We start from the raw sequence: 13,812 nt of genomic DNA on the forward strand, positions 1-13,812 counted from the left end.
TGCCTTTGAATGGGAAGATCCAAACACAGGGAAAAAGAACCAGTTGAGGTGGACTAAACTGCCACAGGGCTATTGTGAGGCCCCAAATTTATTTGGGCAAGCCTTGGGAGAAATACTACAAACCTTCCCCACTCCCCCAGGAATACAATTTATCCAATATGGAGATGACCTTCTAATATCAGGAGAAGATGAAATGAAAGTTAAAGGAGCTACCATAAAGCTTCTAAATTTTCTTGGGAAAAAGGGACTAAAGGCATCAAAAAGGAAATTACAGTTTGTGGAATCAGAAGTAAAATATCTCGGCCACCTGATAAGCAAAGGTAGCTGACAACTAAGTCCTGAAACAATTACAGGGATTTTATCCCTCCCTCCTCCCTCTTCAAAAAAGGAGGTTAGGAGACTGCTGGGGCTACTGGGATATTGCAGATTATGGATTGAAAGATATACACAAGCAGTAAAATTTTTATATGAAAAATTAACAGGGGGAGACAATATACAATGGACCAAAGATGATGATGATAATAAATTAGAAAAACTGAAGTTGAAACTAGCCTCGGTACCAGCCCTAAGCTTACCCTCACTAGAAAAACCCTTTCATTTATATGTGAATGCAGAAAATGGAGTAGCTCATGGTGTATTAGTCCAGGAATGGGGAGGGGTGAGAAGACCAATAGCTTATTTAGCTAAACTATTGGACCCAGTAAGCCGTGGCTGGCCAGTATGCATTCAAGCCATAGCAGCTACCGCTATTTTGGTGGAGGAGAGCCGTAAGCTCACCTTTGGAAGTAAACTGATTGTATACACACCCCATGCGGTCCGAAATGTGCTAAATCAAAAAGCTGAAAAATGGTTAACAGACTCCAGGCTATTAAAATATGAAGCAATTCTGATTGACAGTAATGATCTAACTATAGAAGCAAGCAAAAGCCTCAATCCGGCCCAATTCCTGTATGGAGAACCAAAAGATGACCTGGCACATGATTGCTTAGAAATTACTCAATACCAAACAAAAGTTCGAGAAGATCTAGCTGAACAAGCCCTCTTAGAAGAGGAAAGAATATATGTGGATGGTTCATCCAGATGCTTGCAAGGAAAAAGAATGTCAAGATATGCCTTAGTCGATGGGATAAATATGCAGGCCATCGAAAAAGGAAAACTACCTTCAAATTGGTCGGCGCAGTCTTGTGAATTATACGCTCTAAAGAGAGCACTGGAGCATTTAGCACACAAAAAGGGGACCGTCTATACTGATTCAAAGTACATACCTTTGGAAAGATCTGGGAAGAAAGGGGTTTACTAAATTCAAAGGGGAAAGAACTGATACATGAAGGCCTGATTTCAGAAGTGTTGGAAGCATTAAAATTGCCTGAAGAAATAGCCGTAGTGCATATCAAAGGACACCAAGAAGGGATGACCCCAGAAATAAGAGGGAATAACCTAGCAGACCAAGAAGCCAAAGATGCAGCAGAAAATGGGACTGAACCAATTCTGTTAATCCTGACCCCAGAAAGGGGAGAATTGGAAATCCCCAAATTTAGTAAAGAAGAAGAAAAAGAATTATTTAAGATAGGGGGAGAACAAGATCAATCTGGAAAACGGAAACTTCCTGATGGGAGACAGTTACTTAATAAGCCACTCACTAAGAGAATATTAGAAGATATGCATCAAAAAACTCATTGGGGTACTCAAGCTAGCTTGTGTGATCATTTTCTAAAAAATTATGGGTGTATTGGAATCTTTGGGGTAGCAAAACAAATAACTGGGAACTGTAGAACTTGCCAAAGAGTGACTAGGAAAATAATGAGAAAAACAACATTAGGAGGCCGTGAGTTAGCTCTGCGACCATTCCAAAGTATCCAAGTAGATTTCACTAAACTTCCTCAAATACAGAGATGGAAGTTCCTATTAGTAATAGCAGACCACCTAACTTGTTGGGTAGAAGCAGTTCCTGCTACTAGAGCTACAGCTAACATAGTATGCAAAACCCTTCTGGAACAAATTATTCCCAGATATGGAATGGTTAATAAAATAAACTCAGATAGAAGAACACATTTTACATCCAAAGTCTTACAACAAATAACTCAAGCCTTGGGAATAAAATGGGAATTACATACCCCCTGGCACCCACAAAGTTCAGGCCAAGTAGAAAGAGTGAACCAGACTTTGAAAAAAACTTTAACAAAATTAATGATTGAAACTCAAATGTCATGGGTAAAATGCTTACCTTTGGCTCTGTTGAGAGGCCGAACACAGCCCAGGTCAGACCTGGGAGTGTCTCCTTATGAGATGATGTTCGGATTACCCTTCCTTACTGCTCAACATGAAACAGCCACTTATGAAGTAGGAGAAGTAAGTGTCAAAAAATATGTCACCGCAATTGCCAGAACACTTGAAAATTTGCGGCTGAAAGGAATGATCCCTCAAACCACAGCTTTGGAGTTCAAAATTCATAATATCCATTCAGGGGAATGGGTACTAGTAAAAACATGGAAAGAACAATCTTTGACTCCACAATGGGAGGGTCCTTTTCAGGTACTGCTGATGACTGAGGCCGCAATCCAGACCAAGGAACGAGGGTAGATCCATGCCAGCAGAATCAAAGGACCTGTAAAAGAACCTGAAGAGTGGACTGTAATATCCAAACCAGGTGATACCAAATTGATTCTTAAACGGAGACCAGGTGGCAATGAGCTAGAACAATCTAAATAATCCAAGGGATATGCAAAGAATCACACCTAACTGAGAAGTAAAAGCCAAATTTATATCAGTGGCCCCTGGACAAATTCTGGGACATCGTGGAGAAGAATATTCTCACTTCAAACAGGAAGGGTTGGGACTGGATCAAACAGGGAACTCTCATGTCCTGATTCTAGCCTGTGATTTGTATTAAGAAGGGGGAGAATCACAACTTCCATCAGTGCCACATCATATACCCTGTTTGAATCATTCTAACACGGGGCATGCCAACCACGTCAAATATAAGTAATTAATCTAGAGGGAAATTGGCATTTCACACCGTCGACACCCTAGTTGTAAAGGGTGTCAAGCACAAAATCAACCCCCTATCCAGACAAAATCATAAGCAACAAAAGCAATAACTTTGCTCTGCAGATGGGAATTACTAGTGCCTGTTGAAGGGGAAACACCTAAGATACGATAAGATACTACAGTTAAAAAGGTGCCAAAAGAAATTTGCCTAAAAGCTACAAAGGAAGTGACAAGGAAATAGAGGGCAAGACCGGGTCGGCCACTGTACTCGCCACCGAGAAGATCCAATACACCTGCTATGGGTTGCAACCTCATAGGCAAGGGAGGTGGGAGTATAAGCCATGCCGGACCTCTGTTATTCCTTCTTTTGTCACTTCTCCTGGTCCCTTTTGGGACACCGGCAAGACCATGTTACAAATGCTATCGAAAGCTCTACATGGAAAGACACCGGGGCTTCTTTCTTATTACTCATACCCATACCAACAGTCACTGTTATGACTCATCCAAATTAGGTATTTGCATGCATAAAGGAGAAAAATATTGGATTACAGAAAATTTAGGAACAAGTGGAAACAGACTAAGAAGCAATTGTCCAAAAGGAGAAAAATAGATTTGCTCCACAGCTGCCACCAGGGGAACAGTCCAAGATTTGGTAAAAGAGCAAGTGGTAAGTAAAGATACAAAGCCAGCACAGCAACCTCGCCCTATATTCACCTCACCATGCCAGGACCTGTATGCAAAGCTCAAACAACAAAGAGGAAAAAACCCCAAGGTTAGGAAAAAACCTGTTTGTGGAATTGGGGGAGAGGATAGGTAAAGAACTTAACATAACCAACTGTTGGGTCTGTGGAGGAGCTTTAATGACAGAAGAATGGCCACGGAAAGGTAGCAGCGTAGGCCCGGTAGAACTCCTTAAATGGAACCGGACAAATATAAGAGGGGGGAACCGACCTGAGGGGTGGATTTTAAGTTCAACAGTGATAGGGGAAGAATGCCTCTGGCGAACTGGGATAAACTTTCTTAATGAAGTAGGAAACACTCCCTGTAAAAGCTATAAAGTGAGTAACAAAACTTCAAGGTGGTGGGTCCCAGAAAAACCAACTTGGTATTGAGCCCAGAAAAAAGGAAAAGACTGTGTATATGATCATGAAGTTGGACTCTTTCAGTGTAATGACACGAGGAAAAATCCTTATTTTGGAATCCCAGAAATAGCCAAATTTGGGGAGAATATAAATCAACAAGAAGGTGATTATTGGAAAGCACCAGATGGCTTCTTTTGGATATGTGGGAAAAGGGCATCCCCAAGACTCCCTTCACATTGGAAAGGGAGTTGTACACTAAGAATCATTCAACCAGGGTTTTTCCTTTTCCCAGAACCAGTGGGAGATCAATTAGGTATACCTCTCTATGAAGACTTCAAAAGAAAGAAAAGAGATTTAATTGGAGGATTCCAAAAATGGAAAGATGAGGAATGGCCCCCTGAACGAATATTAGAAACAGATGGGCCAGCTACCTAAGCACAAGATGGAAGTTGGGGATATCAGACCCCAATTTACATGCTGAATCGTATCATCAGACTCCAAGCTCTTGTAGAAATCATAACCAATGAAACAGCTGGGGCTATGGAATTAATAGTCAGCCAGCAACGCCAAACCAGAGCTGCAATACATCAAAATAGGCTGGCTTTAGACTATTTACTGGCCGAAGAAGGCGGTGTGTGCAGGAAGTTCAATACATCGGACTGTTGTTTAAAAATTGATGACAATGGGGATGCCGTTCTAGATATGGCCAACCAAATCAGAAAAATAGCCCATGTACCAGTCCAAAAATGGGAATCAATGATGTCTGCTAACTGGTGGGATGGCATATTGGGGAAAGAATGGTGGAAGAAGCTAGGTTTCTTCCTCTTATGTGCTACAGCTAGTCTAATATTTCTCCCTTGCTTGATCCCCTGCTTTATTCGGCTAATCACCAGCATAGTTCAAGGCATGCAAGTTGTGGCAATGCCTACTGACCCAAAGTTGGCTATGTCTGGAACAGCACAAAAAATTATGGTATTAAAAAGACAAAGTGATACAAAAGACCCTCTTGAAGAAGCCAAATTGATCTGTGAAAAGAACGAACAGACATTAGAAGCCAAGCAAAAAGAATTATTGCTCAAGCCAAATGATTTATAAAATAGAAAAGGGGGGATTGTTATAAACATATATTATATTAGCTTCTCGCAAAGTATAAAGTAGATATTATATAACGTTAGAAATGCTTTCTGCTGTGTGGATGTAGTTTTCTCTCTTTTTAGCAAGAATGTTAGCAAGTGTGAGCACGTAAGATAACCTCCAAACGAACAGAGGATGAGGCCCGAAAAGCTGCTAATCAACACTTTGTCTAGGGAGCAAAAGGGCCCAAAGGCTACTCCGCCCGGAGAACGGGCGGCCAGGAGAGTCCGGGAGATTTTATCACCACTCTGCCCGGAGAGACGAAGAGGCCCAAAGCTGCAATCAGCCCTGACTGTCTGGAGAATTAAGAAATCCACCCTACCATCGACTCTTGCCTAGCGGGCCCAACCCCAAGAATCAAGAGAAATAAAACCACAAGGCAGAAGACTAGGCACGCTCTAAAAAGGCGGAACCAAGGAGTGGCCATGCAGAACAGCTCCAGGAAAAGTTTTAATATGAATAAAGAACAGACAGTTAAAAACGGTATAAAAAGGACTGACCTCTGGCATCAGGTGTGCTCTTGGCAGAGCGCCAAGGCAACTGGCTGTTACCCCGTTGCTTTATTTGATGTGTCTCTTATTGTCTTTATATTAAACCCCTTTAAATTCTCACAGGAGAGTGAACTTCGTTTTTCACAGAGAGAAGTTGTTCCCCCTGACAGCTAAGCTCCAACTACGGTGTCGCTTATGTCCTTCCCAGGACGGGCGGGAAAACGCCTCGGCGCAGCGCAGCGCTGGCCGGGAGCGGCCGGCACGGCACCGAGCGCGCTCCCCACTCCCTCCCGCCCGCGCCGCTGCGGAGACCCCGGGTTCGCCGGAATCGGCCACATGCTGCACGGAGGGCAGCGCGGCAAAGGCGGCCTCCCCTCGTCGCCCGGGGAAGGCCGGCCTCGGATCCCCGCTCTCTCCACCGGCACGGGCAGTGCCAGCAGCCTCTCGCTGTGGCCGCCGCTGGCCGAAAGCCTCGCCGCGCACCGCCCGGCCGGCCCCGCCGCTCCGCGGGGTCACACGGCACCTGCCGTGGGCGGCCGCCGAGCGACAGGAAGCAGAAGCACTCACCGCCGCGCCGCTCGCCGCCCCGCCCGGGCGCTCCTCTCCTCGCGCTACCACGATGGCGCCGGCCCGCCCCGCCTTCCCCGTCGCCTGCGGCGCAACGCGGCTGCTCCGAGCCACGCAGCACGCGTGCGGCCGGGCCCTGCCGAGCTGCCGGCGGAGCCGGGGCACAGCACGGGCGGGAGAGCTTCCGGCAAGGCTGGGCGGGCGGCGAGCGCGGCCGAGCGTGAGCGCGCCAGGCGGGCGGCGGGCGGCGGCGTGATGGAGAGCTAGATGGAGGCGGCAGCACCGCGCGGCATAAAATAGCTGATCGTCCGGCAGCCGCCCGCTCCGCAGCCCCTCGGCTGCTGTCGAGAAGGGCCCCGGCCCTGGCCGCGGGCAGCCCTGGCGGGGCAGGGGAGCACTGCGGGCAGCCCCGGGGCCGCGCAGCCGTCTGCAACGCGCGGTGGGAGCCGCTGGGAACTATTTTACACGTTCCGGGGGGCTGGAGAGGAGCACGGAGACCACGCGGCAGGTCGCTGCCGTTAGGGAAAATTAATCCACGATGCCTGAGGTTTATATCCGAAAAGGAGACAGAGGAGTCCTGCAACATTCTTCGACTACAGGGAGAGTCCATGGGGCTTTTCCCATGGCGTCTGTCAGACGGTTGCGGGATGCAGCCCCCTTTTGATGCCAAGTTCCCGGCCACAGCACCCTCTTCCTTTTCCCCACTGGCTGAGGTATTCGGGAGATACAGACTTCCGGAACTGCCTACTCTATGCGCCCCCCTCTAATATGCACCCCCCTCTTGGCATCGAGAAGAAAGAAAAGAACCCCATTCCTAATGCTCTTAAGTCTTTGTTGCCTTGCTCTAGGTTCAGGAATTTAACACGGCCTTGATTAATCAACAGTCTCTGATGATTAGTAACAGTTCTAGAGAACTCCTAGTTTCTTCTGTTACTTCACTAGCCATAACTTCCTAGCCTTGTCTACAGGCCGATTCACACGGTCTCTTTGTAAAGACTCATCCATCTCATTCCTTTTAATCCCTCCTCTTTTTATTTGCTCTGTATTTGTCTTTACAAACCTTAATTACCATGGATTTAATTTTTTCTTCTGGAGTCTTCTTGGGTTTTGCTATTATTTGCAGTGACATTCTTTTCTGTCCTTTTGTAGTCATTTCTGGATCAGGTAGGCATGGCTGCTAGCGGCATCCCCTTGAGCACCTGCTGAAAGAGCTGCAGCCAGCATGGTGTCCCGCATGGTAAAAAGATGAGAATTGCGATAGCATATAAGAGGAGAAATCGTATTCATTTAGCCCATAGCTGGCCAGTTAACTATGAAAATATGTCCCATTCCCATCCTTTCAACATTTGGACAGGTCCACGAGCTGACGTTATTTCCTTTGTTATTTGTTTGACCACTTTTCCGCTGTCATCTGCTTGCAAACAGCAGCTCGAGTCATTTAATTTCCCACAAACTCCTCCTTCTTCTGCCAACAGATAATCTAATACCATCCAATGTTGAAATACCGCTTTCCTCATTTAAGTGGGTTGCTCAGCAAAAAGGTCAAGCGCTGTGGCTGGCTGGTTGGTAATTATTTCCGAGACAGCTTGTAACCTAATTATCTCCTTCAAATGATAAATGGGTTCCCAGGCATCTGGGATTAATTCCTTAGGTTTCCAAGGGGCTGGTCCATCGTGTTGGGTAACTTGTTCTGTTGGCCGTTCATCATTTCCCCGTTTTGGGGTGCTCCCTCCAGCCAGGGCTGCATCAGCTGACTGCTTTTCTCTAATTAAATCATCACAGATTTTGATTCCTAAGCGATTTCCCAGAACTTGTAGTAGCAAAAAGAACAACAGTCTACTAAATATACCATATCCCTGACCAGTTTGGAGGTAACCTGAGCTAAGCATGTTGGCCACAAATCCAATACTGTCCTTTCAAAGCCCGTGTTCCATTAGCAAAGGAACCTACCCATGGTCATCAATTGGTGGCTCAAAATACAGCAGGATTCCCGGGCCTAACGGTCCTCCAACAAGAGTTGCCCCACCATAAGGGTCCCAGCATTTGCATTTCCAAGCTCCCGCACAGGGTTCCCACCTACATTTACATCTGCAAGCTGCTTGGTTGGATTTGGAGCAGAACTCACTAAAAGGCTTTGAGTTCCAATCCGGTGTGGCCATTCCCACTGATAATCACAAACAACATGTCTTCTACTTGTGGAATTTTTGTGGGGACTGCTCAAAAACAGGTGGTCAAAAAAACCCCTTGTCCCTCCCCATTGCTTTACAGGCTTCCAAATATTTTTGGTAAGTGTGATAAGAACGCCTTACGCAGCTACTGTTAGTGAGCCGAACAGGTATTTGATTGCATTTGCCTTGATATTTGGAACAATTGGAAGGAGGGCAATTGGGGGTCCAAACCCAGTTGTTCAAGCCCAGAGGGAAAGTCAATTGACAATTGCCTTTTCCTACATAGACACGCCCTATCCTATTAGGCAATAAGTGCCTGTTGGAGAAGAATGAAGTGGCCGTGAACTTCCTTCTTTGGCCCCAAATCCCATCCCACTGTGGGCCCTCACATTGACCCACCATTTAGGTTCAGCTGGGCTAGCCAACTATGGCCACTCTTCAGATCCTCCTGGCCTTCCACAGAGCCAGCAATTGCTAAGGTTAAAAACTTTTGCTACTTCTTCTCCTAAGGCTGCAAATTGATTCTCCCACTCCTGGCCTAAACTCAGCTGACCATATCAAAGTAGAATTAGTAAGGAAAATGTTTTAATAGTGTCATCTAATTAGCTAGTCTAATTTTCCCGTTGTCTTCTGCAGCACCTGTGGCAATTGAAGACACAGAAACCACTTAACGTAACAAAATGGCCACAAGTATTAGCCCCCAAGTGAGTGGAGATTCTAGAGGAGGGATGCCTATACAGTCTATTTCAGCAGACGGTCTGAAGGTAGGACTGCGGGGCTTCTTCCGATGTCGAAGCACTGCCTACTGCTCCGGCCCACTCCTGCAGAGTGTCAGTCACGGCCTCCCGGCCTTCTCCTCCAGCTGAGATGTGCAAATCTCTGAGGCTTCAGAGACCTTGACCCGAGAGTGACGGGTTCACCTGTGTTCAGCTTACTTGACGGCTGTTTTCTGTCGTCAGTGACACTTGGAATGGGCCACGCCATTTCACCAGCACTGGCGCTTCTTTCTACTCCTTAATTAGGACTCAATCTCCTGGTTGGATGTTAAAAGCAGCAAAGTCCAAAGGCCGGGCTTGCGCCAGCTGAGTTTCCTGTTGAAGGGGTTTCACAAGAAGCAGGATCCTGGCCACAGATGGTTTTAAAAATGCATCACTTGCCTCTACCCCCCCCACTGGGTGGAGACTTACCAGGAGGGCAATTGCAAACAACGATTGAAAGGGAGATAACTGAATCTCTCTTCTGGGTTGGGCCCTCATTCTCACCAAAGCCAATGTCCAAAGCCCTACCCATGGCATCTTGGTTTCTATTACCAGCTTCAAAAGGTGTTTATTTCTCTCTTCATTGTTTTCTACCCGAGCCGAGCTCTGGGGGTGCCAGGGCCTATGGAGGTTCCATTGTGTTCCTAAAGAAGCCAAAACCCCTTGAAGGATCTTTCCTGCAAAATGAGTTCCCCTATCTGAATCTATTGCTTCTACAATGCTGTATCTTGGAATGATTTGTTCCAAAAATGCCTTAAGAACTGATCCTGTCATTACTGAAGTAGTTGGAAATACTTCTGGCCACCTTGCTAGCTGACATACGATTACCAGAAGATATTAAGCCTTGCCACTTGGGGCATCTCCGGAAAATCCACCTGGCATCTTTGGAAGGGCCATGCAGCCCAAGGCCTCCCTCCTCTAGCAAGTTACTTTGTAACTTGGCTGTTGGCTTTAGCACAGATCAAGCAACCTTCAACAGCTCCTTTTGCCAGTCTAAAAAGACCCCCAGCAACATACATCATGAGATAGGCTTCTGCCAATCCTCAGGAAGTGCAAGAACTCTCTTAATGGAGTTGCTTTAATATTGGTAGGGCCAAAGGTTCTGGTATCTCTTGTTTGCCATCCCTTGGAAACCAATTCTTGCCTTTTTTCTCTGCCACACGACTTTTAACTGTATGTCAAACTGCTGTGGTAGAAAAGACAGCTTCCTGGGCAGTGATGGAGTCACGGGGAGCAAAGGGGGCATCTTGGAGAGTTCTGGCAGAAGTGTGGCTTTCTGAGTTTCTTCATCCACCAAAAAGGAGACAGAGGAGTCCTGTAACATTCTTCAACTCCAGGGAGAGGCCATGGGGCTTTTGCCATGGAGTCTCTCAAATGATTGCAGGAAGCAGCCCCCTTCTGATGTTAAGTTCCTGGCAACAGCACCCTCTGAGGTACTCGGGAATTACAGACTTCCGGAACTGCCTACTCTACGCCCCCCTCTAATATGCACTCCCCTTTTGGAATGGAAAAGGAAGAAAACCAAACTATTCCTAATGCTGGGAAGTCTTTGCTGCCTTGCTCTAGGTTCAGGAATTTAGCAGGGCCTTGGCTGAGCAACAGTCTCTGTTGATTAGTAACAGTTTCTAGAACGAATACTTTCTTCTGTTACTTCCCCCCCTGTAAATTCCTAGCCTTGTCTAAGGAGAGATTCACACGGTCTCTTTGTAAAGACACATCTATCTTACTCCTTTCACTCCCACACCTTCCTTGCGGTGGAACGGCTCTCCCCGGCACAGCACCTGGCACAAAACCCCCGTATACGCACACACACACCTGCACTTACCCTGCACTCCACTGCACACACACACACACACACCTCCCGCATACTAACACCCCCTCCACATCCCCACCATGCTACTTGCAGTGGCCCCGCCCCTGCCATCCCCACCGGCTGGCAGCACCCACTCCTCGCATGCTTCCCCATGCCTTGCATTTCCTTGCTGCCCCCTCTGTAGCCTTCCCTCAACCTGCCTTTTCTCCCCTGCCTTGCACTGACTTGCTCACCCATCCCCCACCTGACTTCCTTTCACATTCGTCTAGGTCTGGCCTCACCTTTCCTTTTCCTTCTAGGACCCTCATTGCCTTGCCTCGCCTCGCAAAGCCACCACTTGCCTTGCCTTGCCCTTGAACCCCTCCCTTGCCTTGCATGACCTTGCTCACCCCTCCCCCACCTGGAATTCAACACCCCTTTTCAATGACATTTCTGGGCCTTGCCCTGCCCTTTCTGCTCCTCCGAGGAATCTCAAAGCTCTCAAGCATCTCCGGTGTTTCAGGATCCCATGAGAGGAAGACCAGGGGAGGACGCATGTTGCCACACTCATCTCTGTGGGCAGCCTTTGTCTGGGAGCAATCCTTGCATGTCTTGAACCTTGGAGGGGCAATTCACATTTTGCCCTTGAGCTCGGGGACCAGAAAGAGAGTTCTTTTGCATACAAGGGAAAGCAGGTAGCTCAAGTCTTTTAGGTACAGAGGAGAGATGACCCACACGGGATCAAGGCCACACAGAGCACTTGGTCCTGGCCACTTTTGTGTACCAGCAGTCCTTGAATGTACTTCTCACCTGCCTTGCCTGGCCTTGCCTTGGCAACACAACAGTTGCCTTGCCTTGCCCTGCTAGCCCTCTGGAGCCTTGCATTCCTTTGCACGGCCATGCCCAGCACATGACCTGCCTACTGTTTTCCTCCAGGGCCTTGGCTTGCTGAGCCCTTCCTGTTTCTGCCTGGCCTTCCCATCAGTGGCCCTTCCTTCCTACAGCCAGCCTTGCCTCTAACTTCTGGACCTTCTCTTGTCTACCACTCCATTTGCTTTCCCCTCACTGCTCTGGCCTTGCCTACCTCTCCCTTGACTTGCCCACAATTGCCTGCACTCGGTTTGCAGCGCCTTGCCTGCATGGAAGGCAAGGGAAAGAGTGGTAGGCCGGGCAAAGCAAAGCCAGCAAGTTGTAGGCAGTGCGAGGCAAGGCAGACGTAGGCAAAGGAAGCAGAGCAAGGGTAGCTTAAGAAGAACTAGACAAGGCAAGGCCAAGAGACTCGGAGTGCCTTTCCTTGGGAAGGCAAGGACATAGTGCCAGTGTTGCTGGAGCAGATGTTAAGGTACTGTGGGGAGGAATAGTCCAGCAAGACATTTCTCTTCTGGCCCCTGTGCGTGTGGGGGCAATTGTTGGACATATTCAATACTGGAGGCGGATCAGTCGCTGGATGTGTTGTATTTTGGAGGAGGGGATGCCGTTTCTTTGGAGATGGGCTTGTAGTTGCTCTCTTTGGCAAGGAAGGCAGGTTTGGATGTGCACATCAGGTACTCCTAGGGATTTTAAAGGCTTTTCCCAACAGGCAGAGCTCTCTCTGGGTTCGAGCTGTTGAGCTGTCAGTGGGAATGCAAAGGCCAAGCTCTTAAGCTATTTGTCCTGGTGCCTTCAGTGTGTGAGCAGTCCCTGGTGCCGTTGCCTTTGGATCCTGACTCTGGGAGAGGGAAGGCTTAGGATGGTACCTAGAGCTGAGAAGGAGAGTGCTGAGAACAGCGTGTGTGCTGCTAGTTTGAGGGGTGCAGGTGAAGTTGTAGGCAGCAAGATCTTCCTCAGCTGGCACTGTTTTGAGCCCTGTTTTTGCCAGATGGTTTCAAGTTGGTGGGCGGAATCTGCGAGAGGGAAAAGATTTGTATGGGCCAAAGAGGTGTGGTGTAAAGAAGAGTGTGCTCTTGGAAGGGGAAGATGAGGGCAACCTTTTTGTCCTGACACCGTTGATTTGAGTGCAGGGCCGTTTGCAAGTTGCCTCTGTCTGCCCTTGGGGTGGTTTCGAGCTGGGCCAGGTGCTTGGCCTTCTTTTGCAAGTCTGCAGCGCCGTCGTGTGGTTGTTTCCATGAGCGCTGACAGTGCCCGGCAAAAAGCGCTTGGCTGGCGCGGCCCCAGTCGTGTGGAAGCAGTTGGTGGAAGAGCTCCGCTGTGCATCCTGCCTCTTGGAGACATAAAAGGATGTAACCCTGCGCGTAGCGGGGAAGCAAGACGAATCTTTTCATTGTTGGCTGAGCAGTTTCTAAGCGGCAAAAGTAAAGGCAGTTTCAGCACGGCCTCTTTCTTTCAGAACCTTTTCTGTGCCATCATGAACATGCTCAACATGCCACTCGCACCCGCTGAACTGCATCAAAGGCCCTGGAGATAGGCGCTTTCCTTCAAGCTCTCTGTAGCATCGTACCCTCCACCTCTGGCGGATCCCAAAGCCCTTCCAAACATCCAGCAGCTGCACGCAGAGAACAAGTGCTAGAACAAGGCGTTGGCCTTCCTAGTCCTTTTAAAGTCTGTGAACTAGGCGAAACATTCCAGTGAGCAGCACTTTCCTTCGCAACTATATCTAGAGCATCATCACATTCTCTCCAAGTGGGTAAGTCCACCCTTGCAGCGCAGCGTTTGCAGCCACAGTTCGGACTGAGAGATAGGCCAGGTGAGAAAGCATTTCTTGACTATCCCTCTTCTCTGGAAGACTTGATACTCGCAGCGCAACCACGTCCACACACCTTCAGTGTGGCCAGGTTCAAGCAGCTAGAGCTCCCAGAGATGGGAGAGTCAGGAGAGAAGACGTTCCAAAAGTAC

This window comes from Aphelocoma coerulescens, unplaced genomic scaffold (assembly GCF_041296385.1).
Source record: "Aphelocoma coerulescens isolate FSJ_1873_10779 unplaced genomic scaffold, UR_Acoe_1.0 HiC_scaffold_99, whole genome shotgun sequence".
NCBI classification, from domain to species: Eukaryota; Metazoa; Chordata; class Aves; order Passeriformes; family Corvidae; genus Aphelocoma; species Aphelocoma coerulescens.